This window comes from Oratosquilla oratoria, chromosome 7, assembly GCF_046742065.1.
Source record: "Oratosquilla oratoria isolate Oo_2021 chromosome 7, ASM4674206v1, whole genome shotgun sequence".
In the NCBI taxonomy this organism is placed as follows: Eukaryota; Metazoa; Arthropoda; class Malacostraca; order Stomatopoda; family Squillidae; genus Oratosquilla; species Oratosquilla oratoria.
In genome coordinates, this window is record NC_134783.1 from 50491533 (window position 1) to 50504420 (window position 12888).

A 12888-nucleotide genomic window follows, 5' to 3' on the forward strand; every position below is an offset into this window, starting at 1 on the left:
GTTTCAGCGCTTACTACATGGTTACTAAGTTTATTCCACCATGTAGTACACACTGAAACTATCATGGTCCGAGAGCCCCCAAGTGCCAGGCCTTGTGTACTGATCGTTTGATTCTTCCCGGTTGTTTTCCAAGCCTCTTATAAATAGACAAATCTCGGTGAACGATGACCGTTATTTCAACACACCTATCAGAACTAAAAACCCCAACAAATTAGCCGCCTAATGTCCGTCTTAGAGATGGTTGCGTGTGGTGCTACGATCCCAGTCTGTGATGTAGGGCATGTGTCTGTATGGTTTCTTGTTTACCTATCCCACTAGCTGCAACCGCTTGTTAGGGTTTTTAGTTGGGATAGATGTGTTGAAATAATGGATGTTGTTGTTGTTGTTGTTGTCATTCCCTAGACTGTGTGTCCGAGCAGTCCCGTCTCCCCAAGGAAGGCCACAGCCGAAACTGGGTTTTCCCACAAATCCTTTATAGAGTGTATGTTGTGTTGTTTGCGTGCATGAATGTGTATAATGCAGTCTTCCATTATGTGTTGTATGGTATGGGGTGAAGTGTTACATCCTGGGCAGCTGTTCACAACACGGTCGTCCAGCCTCTTCTGGTAGCTTAGAAATGCTGGGTGGTGACCGCATCGCAGTCTGGCCAAGTGGACTCTGTCCTTTCGTGGGAGAGAGGATTCAGAAGGGTGGATATCAGGGGGTCTGGCATGCAGCAGTGTGTTGTCTTTCAGTGTGTTAATGGAGCGGTGAGTGAGTTCAACGGGATTCGTCTATTTATTACAGTCTTGGAAATCACCTAAATGGGAGGACACTAGGACAGACACTCTGACCAGACATGCCCAGTGCAGTGCCTGGCACCTCGGCTTGGTCATGTGACTTTCCAGTAAGCCAATTGTGATTGTTCTATTGGTCACATGGCTATCTCAGAGCAAAATGTCTCAGCCCGAGCATTTCACAGGAAAAACAGCTAGGGCTACTGACAAAGGGATTGGAGGCTCGATTGCACACCATCTCTAATACGTGAGGATCGGGCAGATATGTGGGAGTGGTGCATCCCCAGAAATGAGATTTCTACTTAATAGGTTCAAAATACTTAATAGTAAAATATATACATCAATCATATTATTGGGATGCAACAGACCCCACTATGTCTAGTTCATAAAGAGAAAATATAAACAGGTCATATACAAATTCTATGACTTTATAAACGAAATTATACATGAAAGATTTGGAAGCGAGTCTTAAAGGAGATAGGCTGGAGGAAGTGAACTTTAGGTATTTGGGGTCACATGTGGTAGGAAAGGGAGGAGTGGAGGTGGAGGTATTTGTAGACTGAGATAAGCAATTATGTGTCTTGGGGGATTAAAAAGTGTAATGAGAAATAGACATTTGGGAACGGATGCTAAAAGGAGATTGTATGAAGGGGTGATTGTGCTGACAGCACTGAATGGGACAGAGAAATGATACATAATAGAGGAAAAGTTTAAATGTCTTTGAGATGAAATGTCTGAGAAGTATGGTACGGGTTACAAGGCTGGATAGTGAGAAACAAGGAGGCGAGAAGGAGAGTGGGGGTGGGAAAGGAGATAGAGTCATTGAAAGAGTATTGGGATGATTTGGACACATGGAAAGAATGAACAAAGAAAGATTAGTAAAAGAAGTGTAGAAGGGAGAGGTGGATGGAGTGAACATAAGAGAACAACCAAGGATGAGATGGCTGGATGGGGTGAATGGGGCATTGAGCAAAAGGGGGATGTCTGTTGAGGAAGGAAGGGAGAAGGCAGAGGATAGGGGTGAGTGGAGAGGGGTTGTGTATGGATGATACTGATAAGTGGAAGGGAGCGGGTGGGGGATAGGGGAGGGTTAGGGAGTGGTTATGTGTGATTGATATTTGGACACAGCCCAAAGGGATTTGTCCACATCTTCAATGTTTCTGCATGAGGGGATGGAGAGGGGGGTCGCCAATTAAATGAAACTGCCTTGCTGCATTGCTTCTGACCCAGGGCGATGGGCGAGAGGCAGGGATGACCTGTCATCCATGAACAGCCAAGATAAGAGGGAGGGAGGGGTGGTGGATGGGGGTGGAGTATGTGGGGATGAAATGGGTGGGAGTGGAATTATGCCTTTTGATTCTGGCTACCTCCCTGGTAAGGGGGAAAGAGCCCTTGGTATATGATGTATATACGTATGAAATATTTGTAAAAAAAAAAAATATATATATATAGAATAGCGACACAATAAAACAAATTTACTGCATGTGAATGGTTTAAAAAAAAAGCCCTTAATGGAAGCATGTACAAGGCAGTCTTGTAAGAAAGACATCATAGATGATCCCCTCCCTGTCACTAGTCTTCAAATCCCATGAAGAACCTCATCATTAACAAGTGATGTGCCCCTCAAGAGCAGGCAATCGGTCCCAGGACAATGCCTAAGATTTCTATCAACCTCAATGCTTTCTTCCATTTATTTTACAAACAGAAAACTAACATCCAGCGACTTTCCGTTTTGCCTACCACTAATTGCTTTAGAAAAAAAAAAAAAGGTATACTAATATATCTGGGCTTGCCCCAGACTCTTCAACTGTCTCCCATGAGAGATACGGGACCTAAAGGGAGTCAGCACGGAGACTTTCAAGAGGAGGCGAGACAAATTCCTGGCCAACATCCCAGTTGAGCCTCCAATCCCACATGGCCCAACCTCACAAGGAGCGGCAATGAACTCAATTGCACACCAGCTTTAATACGTGAGAATCGGGCAGATATGTGGGAGTGGTGCATCCCCAGACAGACCATGGTGTTGACACCGGAACTTACCTACAAGACCTACAAGTTAAAAATCAGGTAGCAGTCCTACGCCATTTTCATAGAGAAATCTCTACAAACGCCCAAGAGCTCGTGCTGACTTCTGTGGGGCTTTGAATTTCCAGTCTGTGGGGTCAGACACAAGAATTATTATCAAGTACTTCCAATATTAGCAAAACTATTTTCTTGAAATAGGTAAAACAGCAGAACTTATGTCATCGCAGCCAATAGCTAGACTTACAAGATTCTGATCACATAATTCCTGATTTTTTGACTTGTTTAATAATATTTTCTTCATAAATTTTGTGAAATCCCAACTGGTTCAATATGCTTTGCTGCTGCAAGGTTTGAAACTAATATATTAATGAGAGTATGAATGACCCTATGTTTAAATGCTAAAAAATAAAATAAAATGGGAGATCCTGCCTTTATTACTTTAGAAATATTCATGATCTATAATGTCATTCATTATTATCTACTTTTGGTTATCAGTAGACTTCGGCTTGGCTCAAATTTTATGGCGTATGGTACTGCCACATAATACACCCTAAGGGATATGAAACTGATGACTAATAAAAGCTTTCATGATGAAGCCTAATGAATTACAAACATTCACCCTTTTTTGTTCAAAGCATAGAGTATTTTACATGTCCTAGCTTCATATCTCGAGTAAGTACGTAAGCCTCATAGTTTAGAGTTAAATTTCCTCCACATGAATACACTGGTGAGAAAAAAGTTCTTAAAATTGTCGATTTTGGTTGATGGCTAAACCATATAACTCACACTATGCCAGAAATATGGATGATGGCTCACTATTTTGGCCGTGAAAGTAAGATCAACTTCTCCACTATCCATGTAATCAGTGAGGTTCGGGAGGAGGAATAGAAGGTAAATCTTTATTCGACATAAACATGTGCGCCGCCATCACTGTTTACAATCTAATAATAGAAAAATGGCTAGCATCTATACTTTTTTTTATCTATCACTGGTTATAATGTTTATGAATTAAAATTATATATTCATATGGCTTGTAACATAAGAATACTAAATTTGTGATATATATTTATACTTATTCTTCAACCAAATCAAATGTTCTGCATAACTATGATTGAAATTCCTGAGTAACTGTTTCAACAATCTATATCACAAATATTAGACAAACCGAATAATGCATCTGTCGATTCTGTATAATGATATGTATAATCTATTAATATTAGACAGCCTATTAATGTATAATTTTGGACAATTATATGCGATCACCCATCTTTGAATTACAAACTACCAATCAAAGAAAAATTTGTAATCTTTATGATAGTATATATTTTATTACATTATAATCAAACATATATGTTGGGAAATTATACACTTCTTATGTTGTTTACGAAAAATGTCTTATCGGGATTTATTTTGCTAGATTAAGCACCACTGAGTAAACACAACGGTGGCCAGGATTATAGTTATAGAAATGACCATCTTACCGTTATAAAACTATTTATATGTTCTATAACTATATTTATCATATTTAATTATATAAATTTCTAAGCAATAAATGTTAATTTAGAGTAATTAAAATGTATCCAACGCGGTGAAAGAGATACCGGATTCGTACGTCAACTTATGTAGGCTCTCGTTTGTGCCGCTGTTTTTAAATAGGATAATTGATTCTTATTATTGGTGGCTAAATGATAATCAACTTCCCACATCGACAAGTTGTAGTAACCAGCGTTGTATACTGGACTTTTACATGTTATATTCATAATTTGTGGCACCACTGAACAGAAGATATTCACCAAAATACAGGACGCCGTTAAGTTCGGCAAAACGAGTTTGTGTTTATTATCGACTACGAGTTGCTATTGACCCAGCCACAACATAAGCAAGGGGAATTTGCGCTCGGCGAATTTTTTCTTCCTTTTTTCCAAGTACCGGGTGAGTTTTCATGCTACCATGCCCATTGAGTTAGATTCATGCATAGACTAAACGGGCAAATGCTGTACATGGAATGACGATGCAAGAGTAGTTAGTTTTATAAAGATCAAAGGTCGCCTTGATATATACTGCCCATATGTATGAAGATAAGATATTTTTGCATGTATTTCACCTGATAACATAATACTACCGTGTTTAATGCCTTAGAAGTTAATACGTTAACCATTTATGTTCATGTTCAAGTCTAGAACGTACTAGAGCTCTAGCCGAGAGAACCACCCTTAGAGTGTATTAGCCCAATATTATATTTATTATTCGATAATTCGTACATGCGAAATTTAATTTAGAATTTTTTTAAGGTTTTTAAATTTCCCTTAATCTTATGTGAATTAAGGACTTAAAACTGCAAACATTTTCCTGCAGTAGTCAGTGTTACATTTGAAAAAAAAAATCATATAAATATTGTATTTTATAATTTAAATTTTCATAATATCATATGTTCTTGGAAGCTTAAGAAATGAATGCAGTGTTATTGGATTTCTAAATACATGAGTTGGTATTATTTTTGGTAAATTTTTAGAATTGCACACCTACATGATATTTACTTAGTTAACTTGGTGAAGTTCCGGGGTCGATCCTCACAGCCGTAGTGGACTACCACTGCTGCCAGTCCTGTTGTCCCTCCTCGTGAGGGTCAGTTGGTCTGGTAGTGAGTTTGGAGAGAACCTACTGATGGCGGTGTAGCGAGGCACTGGAGGCTCGTCAGAAACCTGTCCAGGGTATGTTTGAAGCTGTCCACCGAGCATTTAGTTTTCTCTCACCTCTTTTGGGAGGGTGTTGAAGATTTTTGGACCCTCATGGCCTAGGCTGGTTGCCAGTAGGGTCTTGATCCTTTCCGGTAGGTAGGTCAAACACCACCAGAGGCGCCACCATCGATGGCGAGCACAATAGCGCGTCATTTTATGCGCACGCCATGCAAACGGCCAAATTTACATACCGCGGGAAATTTCATTCATACAAATGTTATGCGAGTGTATTTACTACGATTGTAGTAAATTTCAAACAATTACATCATCAGTTACATGTCGGTACATAAAAACATAAGATAAACATGGCGGCTTGCATTCAGCAGTAAATCGAAAATTGGTTTATGTTTCAGCGTAAAAAATGAGCTAAATAAATTCAGTGTATTGTCAACTGACCAAAATGAACGTAAACTACTAGTCTCGCGGATTATTCTAATACCAAAATAAAGGCAGCGTGTTACAGAAGAGCTGAGAAATCGGTGGTTCTAGTTTTTTTTTTCCCTATCGGGTCGGATTATCGGATAACAACGTCAACGTCCATCCCGCCATCGTATCTATGATCACTGGTGGTATGGATCAGTCTTCACTCTATTAAGTTTCTTACTATTATGTTATTAGTGTGATAGACTTATAGTTTAATTATTTGAACTATTTTCTTTAAAATGTGTGATTTTCATGTAATTTGATCAAAGAGAAGTTATGTTTTTATCCTCTGTAATATTACGGACCACAGCTACGATTCATCCTGCCCGCTATCTATGATCACTGGTGGTATGGATCAAACTACACTATTAAGTTTGTTACTGTTGTGTTATTAGTGTAATAGATTGCATATAGTTGAATTATTTCAACTATTTTCTTTAAAATGTGTGATTTTCATGTAATTTGACGGTATTCATAGCTGTGGTGGGTAATTTTGCAGAGGATAAAAACGTAATTATTTTATCAAATTACATGGAAATCACACATCTTAAAGAAAATAGGTCAAATAATGCAACCATATGCTAAATTTTTATATATGATTGTGCCTGTCAGTAAAAAGCATCATTGTTTACGTTTGATCGGCGATTAGTCAGACCGCACGTTTCAGACCGATTTCTTGGGACAAAATAGGCCCGATTTAATTCCCTTCAAAATGCAATATCTCAAGAACTAGGACAGCTAGATGGATAATTCAAATTGCATTGTACTCAGTGACTTTCTGCATCCCATGAGAACTACTTCAGCTCAAATATCAGGAATTCCATTTTCATGTTGACCTAGCTATTTCCGGTGCTCTTGATAGGAGTTTGTCTCTCACACTTATGCCCATGCCTTACACTGTGGTATGGCTAGAAAATTAATTGATAATATAAATTATCATACATCAACATAATATGCAATTTTCTTGGCAGAAATTAATAACAAAAAAGTTGCTAAAACCTGAATTTACTAACGAATGAAATTGTGGTAGTTGAATGATATGCCATGTTTGTTTTTGATAGATGCCAAAGTCGAAGAAATGAAAGGATCATAAATTCGTCTGTTCTAACCTAACCTCCCTAGCCTAACCTACATAACCCATCCTAAAGTTAGTAATTTGGTACCTGTAATTCTCAAGATCATCTGGGTGGTCGTTGTCGTCACAGATGCTGATGGCCTGATTACTATTGTACCTCAGGCAATTAACAGACAATGACAGAACCGTGTTCTCTCATAAAGTCCAAGGAAGCCTTATTGTCTTTGTAACAGCCCTTATTAAGGGTCACACTAATTACTGATCAAAACCGACCAAGGAAGGCTTTTGCTCAAATGCACAATTTTACATAAGAAATTAGAATATGGTTGCATTATTTGACCTATTTTCTTTAAGGTGTGTGATTTTCGTGTAATTTGATCAAAGAGAAGTTACGTTTTTATCCTCTGCAAAATTACCGACCACAGCTACGAATACTGTCCACCCCGCCATCTATGATCACTGGTGGTATGGATCAAACTACACTCTATTCTTACTATTATGTTATTAGTATAATAGATTGCATGTAGTTGAATTATTTGAACTATTTTCTTTAAAATGTGTGATTAATTTACCAACCATAGCTATGAATACTGTCCAGCTTGCCATCTATGATCATTGGTGGTTTGGGTCAAACTACACTCATCTTACAGTGACTGGACTGGACAGATTAACATGGTGTCTCGATCCTATGCATACAGCTTTGTTCAGTAGTATATTTGTTTTTAGAAAGGTTTTTTGTTTATTTCCACCATGGAAAAGATATTACTTTGATGTAATATAATTTACAAAATTAATAATTTTCTAATGCTATATCATGTAGGTGTGCACTTCTAAAAAAAATACCTTATAAGTAAAACAAGCGCATTTTGCCTTGCGAATATTTCGGTGAATACACCTCAGCTACAGGAACTGCCGCTGCCTTTTCCTTGATTGTGTTGACTCCAGTGAAGTGGTATATGATGTAACAGCATGTTCTAGTGGGACCACATATCATGTAGGAAGGCATCCATTTATGAGGGCACTGTACCAAACTCATCGCCAAGTGACTTCAAGACATAACACCACTCCAGATTTGGTAGGACCTGTGGGAGGAAAGCCGTAAGCAGTTGCTCTGAATGCATAAAAACTATCTAGGCAGAGAGCTTTTTTTAGTGCTGGACCACGTCTCTTCAATCGTCTACCGAGAGACATAAGAGACCTGAAAGGAGCCAGCACTGAGGCTTTCAAGAGGAGGTTAGACAAGTTTTTGTCAACGTTGCCCGATGAGCCTCCCATACCACACGGCCCGACTTCACGAGGAGCTGCATCAAAATCCATCATTGATCAGCTTCAATACCTGAAGTACGAGCAGAGGTGTGGAAGCGGTGGGTCCCCAGACTGGCCGTGGTGAGGTCCCCTAGAACTTCAACAAGGTGTGTGTGTGTGTATATATATATATATATATATATATATATATGCCTTGTTGAACTTGTGGAAGTTCTAGGTGACCTCACCACGACCAGTCTGGGGACCCACCGCTTCTGTTACTATGGTAACACGGAGAGGTAGTGAGGTCCACCCCATGTATATAATGCCCACAGCTTGTTTGTATGCCATTCCTTTGAAAAAACACACCTGCAAAACTAGTCAGGAATAAACTCAAGACTAAGACCCCTGTGTTTCCTGCTCCACTTACATCAACCTGTCAGAATATATATATATATATATATATATATATACACATACACATACACATACACATACATACATACATAATTGACTACAAGAGCTTTACAGCCACCTTAGCCCATTGCCTGTTTAAGATGCTATCTTTGGTTTGATAGATGTGGAGGTTGAAGAAATTGAAATGTGATCAATTCATCTACTCTAACCAAACCCAACCTAATCTAACCTATCTAAAAAAGGAAGACAAATAAGTGGAGTTAGTCATGGTAGACTGAGGTGGTGGGCCGACTTGGTCGAGTAGATAGGCCAGGTTGGTGATGGGCAGAGTTGACCCTACACTGTACAGGATGTGGTAGTGTTCTGGTAGTTGGGAAGGCTTGAGGAGCTTGGGGACCATGAGTGAAGGAGTTTACATTGTGAATAGTACACCGTATTTAGCCAGTGGCAGTTTATGGTAGAGAGAGTCGCAACAATGAATCATATTAGAGCTGATTTCTGCATCTTCTCATGTATGTTGTTATATTTTTGGTAGAATTTCAGAAATGTGCAAGCACATATTTAACATGATACTTTGTTGTCTAATAGTTCTTAAGAAAGATTAATAGAAGAGGTGTGGAAGGGGTAGAAGGAATGAACATGAGGGGGCGACCAAGGATGAAATGGATGGATGGGGTAAAAGGAGCATTGGGAAAGAAGGGAATGTCTGTTGAGGAAGGAAGGGAGAAGATAAGGGTGAATGGAGAATGGTTGTGTATGGATGATGCTATGATATATGAAAGGAATGGTGTGAGGGAGTATGTTTGAAAAATAAATTGACTCAGTCCAAAAGGATTTCTCCCCGTCTTCTCCATTTCTGTATGAGAGGATGGAGAGGGGGCTTGCGAATTTAATGAAGTGGCCTTGCTATGGATGTGCTGTGTCTTGCAACACTGCATCTGAGCCAGGGCAGTGGGCAAGATACAGGGATGATCCATCATCCAGGAGGAGCCAAGATAAGAGAGAAGGATGGGAGTGGAGTATGTGGGGATGGAATGGTTGGGAGTGGATTTTATGCCTTTGTTTTTTTGGCTACCTCCCTTGTGAGGGGGGAAAAACTCCTTGGTATATGTTTGTATCATGGTTTGTTGATTAACTTTTATGCTTAAAAGTGGCAGTCTGCCGACAAGATTGACTAGATAAACACCATATGAGGACGGAGCCTTTATTTGTACGACGTTTCGCTTATTACAGCTTTTTCAAGTACAAGTTGAGATACAAATGCTTGAGATTAAATAAGGGGAAAGGAGGGAACGGGGAGAGAAAAAGGGGGGGGGGAAGGAGGAGGAGGAGGAGGAGGAGGAGGTTGGGGGGAATGGACACTGGGAAAGGATTGGGCCAGCATTCTCATCCTTTCCCAGTGTCCAATCCCCCCAACCTCCTCCTCCTCCTCCTCTTCCTCCTCCCCCCCCCTTTTCTCTCCCCGTTCCCTCCTTTCCCCTTATTTAATCTCAAGCATTTGTATCTCAACTTGTACTTGAAAAAGCTGTAATAAGCGAAACGTACAAATAAAGGCTCCGTCCTCATATGGTGTTTATCTCGTCAATAACTTTTATACCATGAATTTTGTTGATTAAAGGCCATTTGAAATCAGAAGATGGTTGTGATACTTGTCATCTTGATTTTATATATGTAGTAAACACAAGGATTGTCTTTTTTCCTTGTTTGTCATAGAGGGATTTTTTAATCAATCAAGCATTCCGTTGCCCTAGATCTTTTGTAAGGGAGACCTACTGCACCCAGATAACCATCAACATCCATAGGAATAGCTCGTATGTCACCAGTTCATTGTTATACCAGAACCAACCAAAATCCAATGAAACTGAGTGAGAAGTACCAAAACTGGGTAAATCTGGCTTCATAGTATAAAACTTGCCATTTTCATTGCAATGTGTATGTCACACACAGAAAAAAATTCTGTTGTCTTGGGTTAGCCAGTGTAAAATGAGATGTTTTGTGCCTTCTGTGCACTGGTTGCATGTATGAGAGTTTGTTTCACATAAACACTGAACACATCCTACGCTGCCTCTTAGTAACAATCTCTCAACAACGAGTGATCTGTGGGTTTGTCTGATGGTCAGTGTTGGTTACCTAGGAGCTATGGGTCTCTTCTGAAAAAGACCTGGGGCAACGGATTCATTTATTGTTATTATGTTCTTGTAGTCCTGGATCCGTGAAATTTAATCTTGACAAAAATTACCTCAAATGAATAGTGATAGGTCAAATGTGTATGGCAAAGTAAAGATGACTTTGTACGAAAGCTGTAGTGGACATACCCTAAACTCGGAATAGATGATGAAGTGGATGAGAACATCCCTTTGATCCATATCGTCCCTTCATCCATTTACAATCCTCTTCCATTTACTCCTATTTGACGATTTTGCATACTTTGTGTTGTAGGGTGCAAGATAGGTTATATATTTAGGATTCCAAGAGTGCATTATCACATTGTCACAGTATGGGGCCTGGACATGGAATTTGAGAGAAGCAGACAGGATATGCACTTAATATGAAATGAGGGGGAGAGGGGGGTCACTGATCAAATGACATGGCCTTGCTATGGATATGCTGTATCTTGCTGGATTGCTTCTGATGCAAGTCATTGGGCGAGAGACATGGATGACTCTTTATCCACGAGGAGCTAAAATGAGAGGGAGGCAGGGGTGGTGGATAGGAGTGAGTGGATCCCTTTTGACTTTGCTACCTCCCTTATAAGTGGAAAAAGCCCTTGGTAGAATATATATGAAATGTTTCAGAATTATATTGAGAGTTATGAGGATGGATAGAATGAGAAATAGGAGATGAGTTGGAAAGAGCTGGCAGGTAGAGATGATGAAAGAACATTGGGATGGTTTGAGCATATAGAAAAAATGTGTGACAGGGGACTAGCTAAAATCATGTGAAAGGCGGAGTAGGATGGAGTAAACTTCAGGGGGAGACCAAGATGAGATGGATGATATGAAGGGGACCTTGGGTAAAAGGGTGATGTCTGGGCAGGAAAGGGGAAGATATAGATGTGAATGGATGATAGATTGATGCAGCCCAAAAGGATTGAATAGATGATAGATTGATGCGACCCAAAAGTATTTTTCCTTTTTTTTCTCATTACTTATGAAGAAACTTGCTGGCTGAGCAGGTTAGGGCGTCATTACTTGTAACGAAGGTCGAGGGGATGGCGATTCGAATCCTGCCTCCGGCGAAGTTGAACTAAGGGCATGGTTCATTAAATTCCACGCTACAAAGTCCTCTGTAAGGGGTATCGTCCAAGCCTTCCGATGGGAGGAGTTTGTGACATGAAACCAAATCAAATCACTTATGAGTGGATAAAGAGGGAGATCTGCCATATAATAAAGCAGTGGAGGTAAAGTAACATTGCATCTGAGTACAGTGAGTCCTCCTTATACAGTAATTTTTTATCCTGTAAATTCACAGTGGACAAGGTGCAGGGATGACCCGTCATCCAGGAGGTGCTAAGATAAGAGGGAGGGTGGTAGGGTGTGGAGTGTGTTCAGGGATGGAATGGGTGGAAATGATTTTATGCCTTTTCCTTTTTGGCTACCTCCCTTGTAAGGGGGAAAAAGCCTTGGTATATGTATGTAAATTCACAGTTACAGTATTTAGTAATTATTACCCTCGAATCTATTTACGTAAAGAAAAATTCACAGATATGGTATCTGCTAGATATTTTGAAGAGGAAAGAGCAGGGAGAAGGTACGTCTGCCATATCTTATTATTACATGTTATAATGGGTTTGGTATACGGTAATTTAAATTTGCGGTAAGGTTTCCAGGAACGCATATGTACCATATAACAGGGACTTACTGTACTAGTCATGGACTGGCCCTTCATCCATTAGGAGCTAAAATAAAAGGGGAAATAGATGAGCATTGAATGGGCGAAGGGTAGGTGCATGCCTTGGTTGGATACCTCCTTTATGAAGGCAAAGAAGACTTAGTATATATTGTAGATAGAATATGGATTAGGTTAACACCAAATTGCGTTGAATATGGGGCTTTGAGAGGTAAAACTTTAAAAATATATACATAATATTTACACACATATATGTGTGTATATATATATATATATATATATACAGACGCTCCTCAACTTACGTTTTAGTTACGTTCCGAACGGCCGAACGTAAGTTAAA

General features: G+C 39.6%; 2 protein-coding genes across 9 annotated transcripts in view; one reads left to right on the forward strand and one right to left on the reverse strand.

Moving 5' to 3' along the window:
* Window positions 1-3692, reverse strand: part of Ino80 (chromatin-remodeling ATPase INO80) — a 278764-nt gene extending 275072 nt beyond the window's left edge. The window contains exons 1-2 of one of the 4 annotated variants that reach the window (XM_076188215.1): window positions 3588-3678; window positions 2817-2930 (exon numbers count right to left, since the gene is read on the reverse strand). The gene's annotated coding sequence lies outside the window, so the exon portion shown is untranslated. Of the gene's footprint in view, window positions 1-2816; window positions 2931-3587 lie in introns of all 4 variants that reach the window. The other 3 variants (XM_076188216.1, XM_076188214.1, XM_076188217.1) reach the window with 3 other exon arrangements.
* Window positions 3693-4412: 720 nt separating this feature from the next.
* The window catches only part of B52 (serine and arginine rich splicing factor B52), a 55423-nt gene continuing 46947 nt past the window's right edge, over window positions 4413-12888 (forward strand). For 3 of the 5 annotated variants that reach the window (XM_076188220.1, XM_076188221.1, XM_076188222.1), the window contains exon 1: window positions 4415-4733. The gene's annotated coding sequence lies outside the window, so the exon portion shown is untranslated. Of the gene's footprint in view, window positions 4734-12888 lie in introns of all 5 variants that reach the window. The other 2 variants (XM_076188223.1, XM_076188218.1) reach the window with 2 other exon arrangements.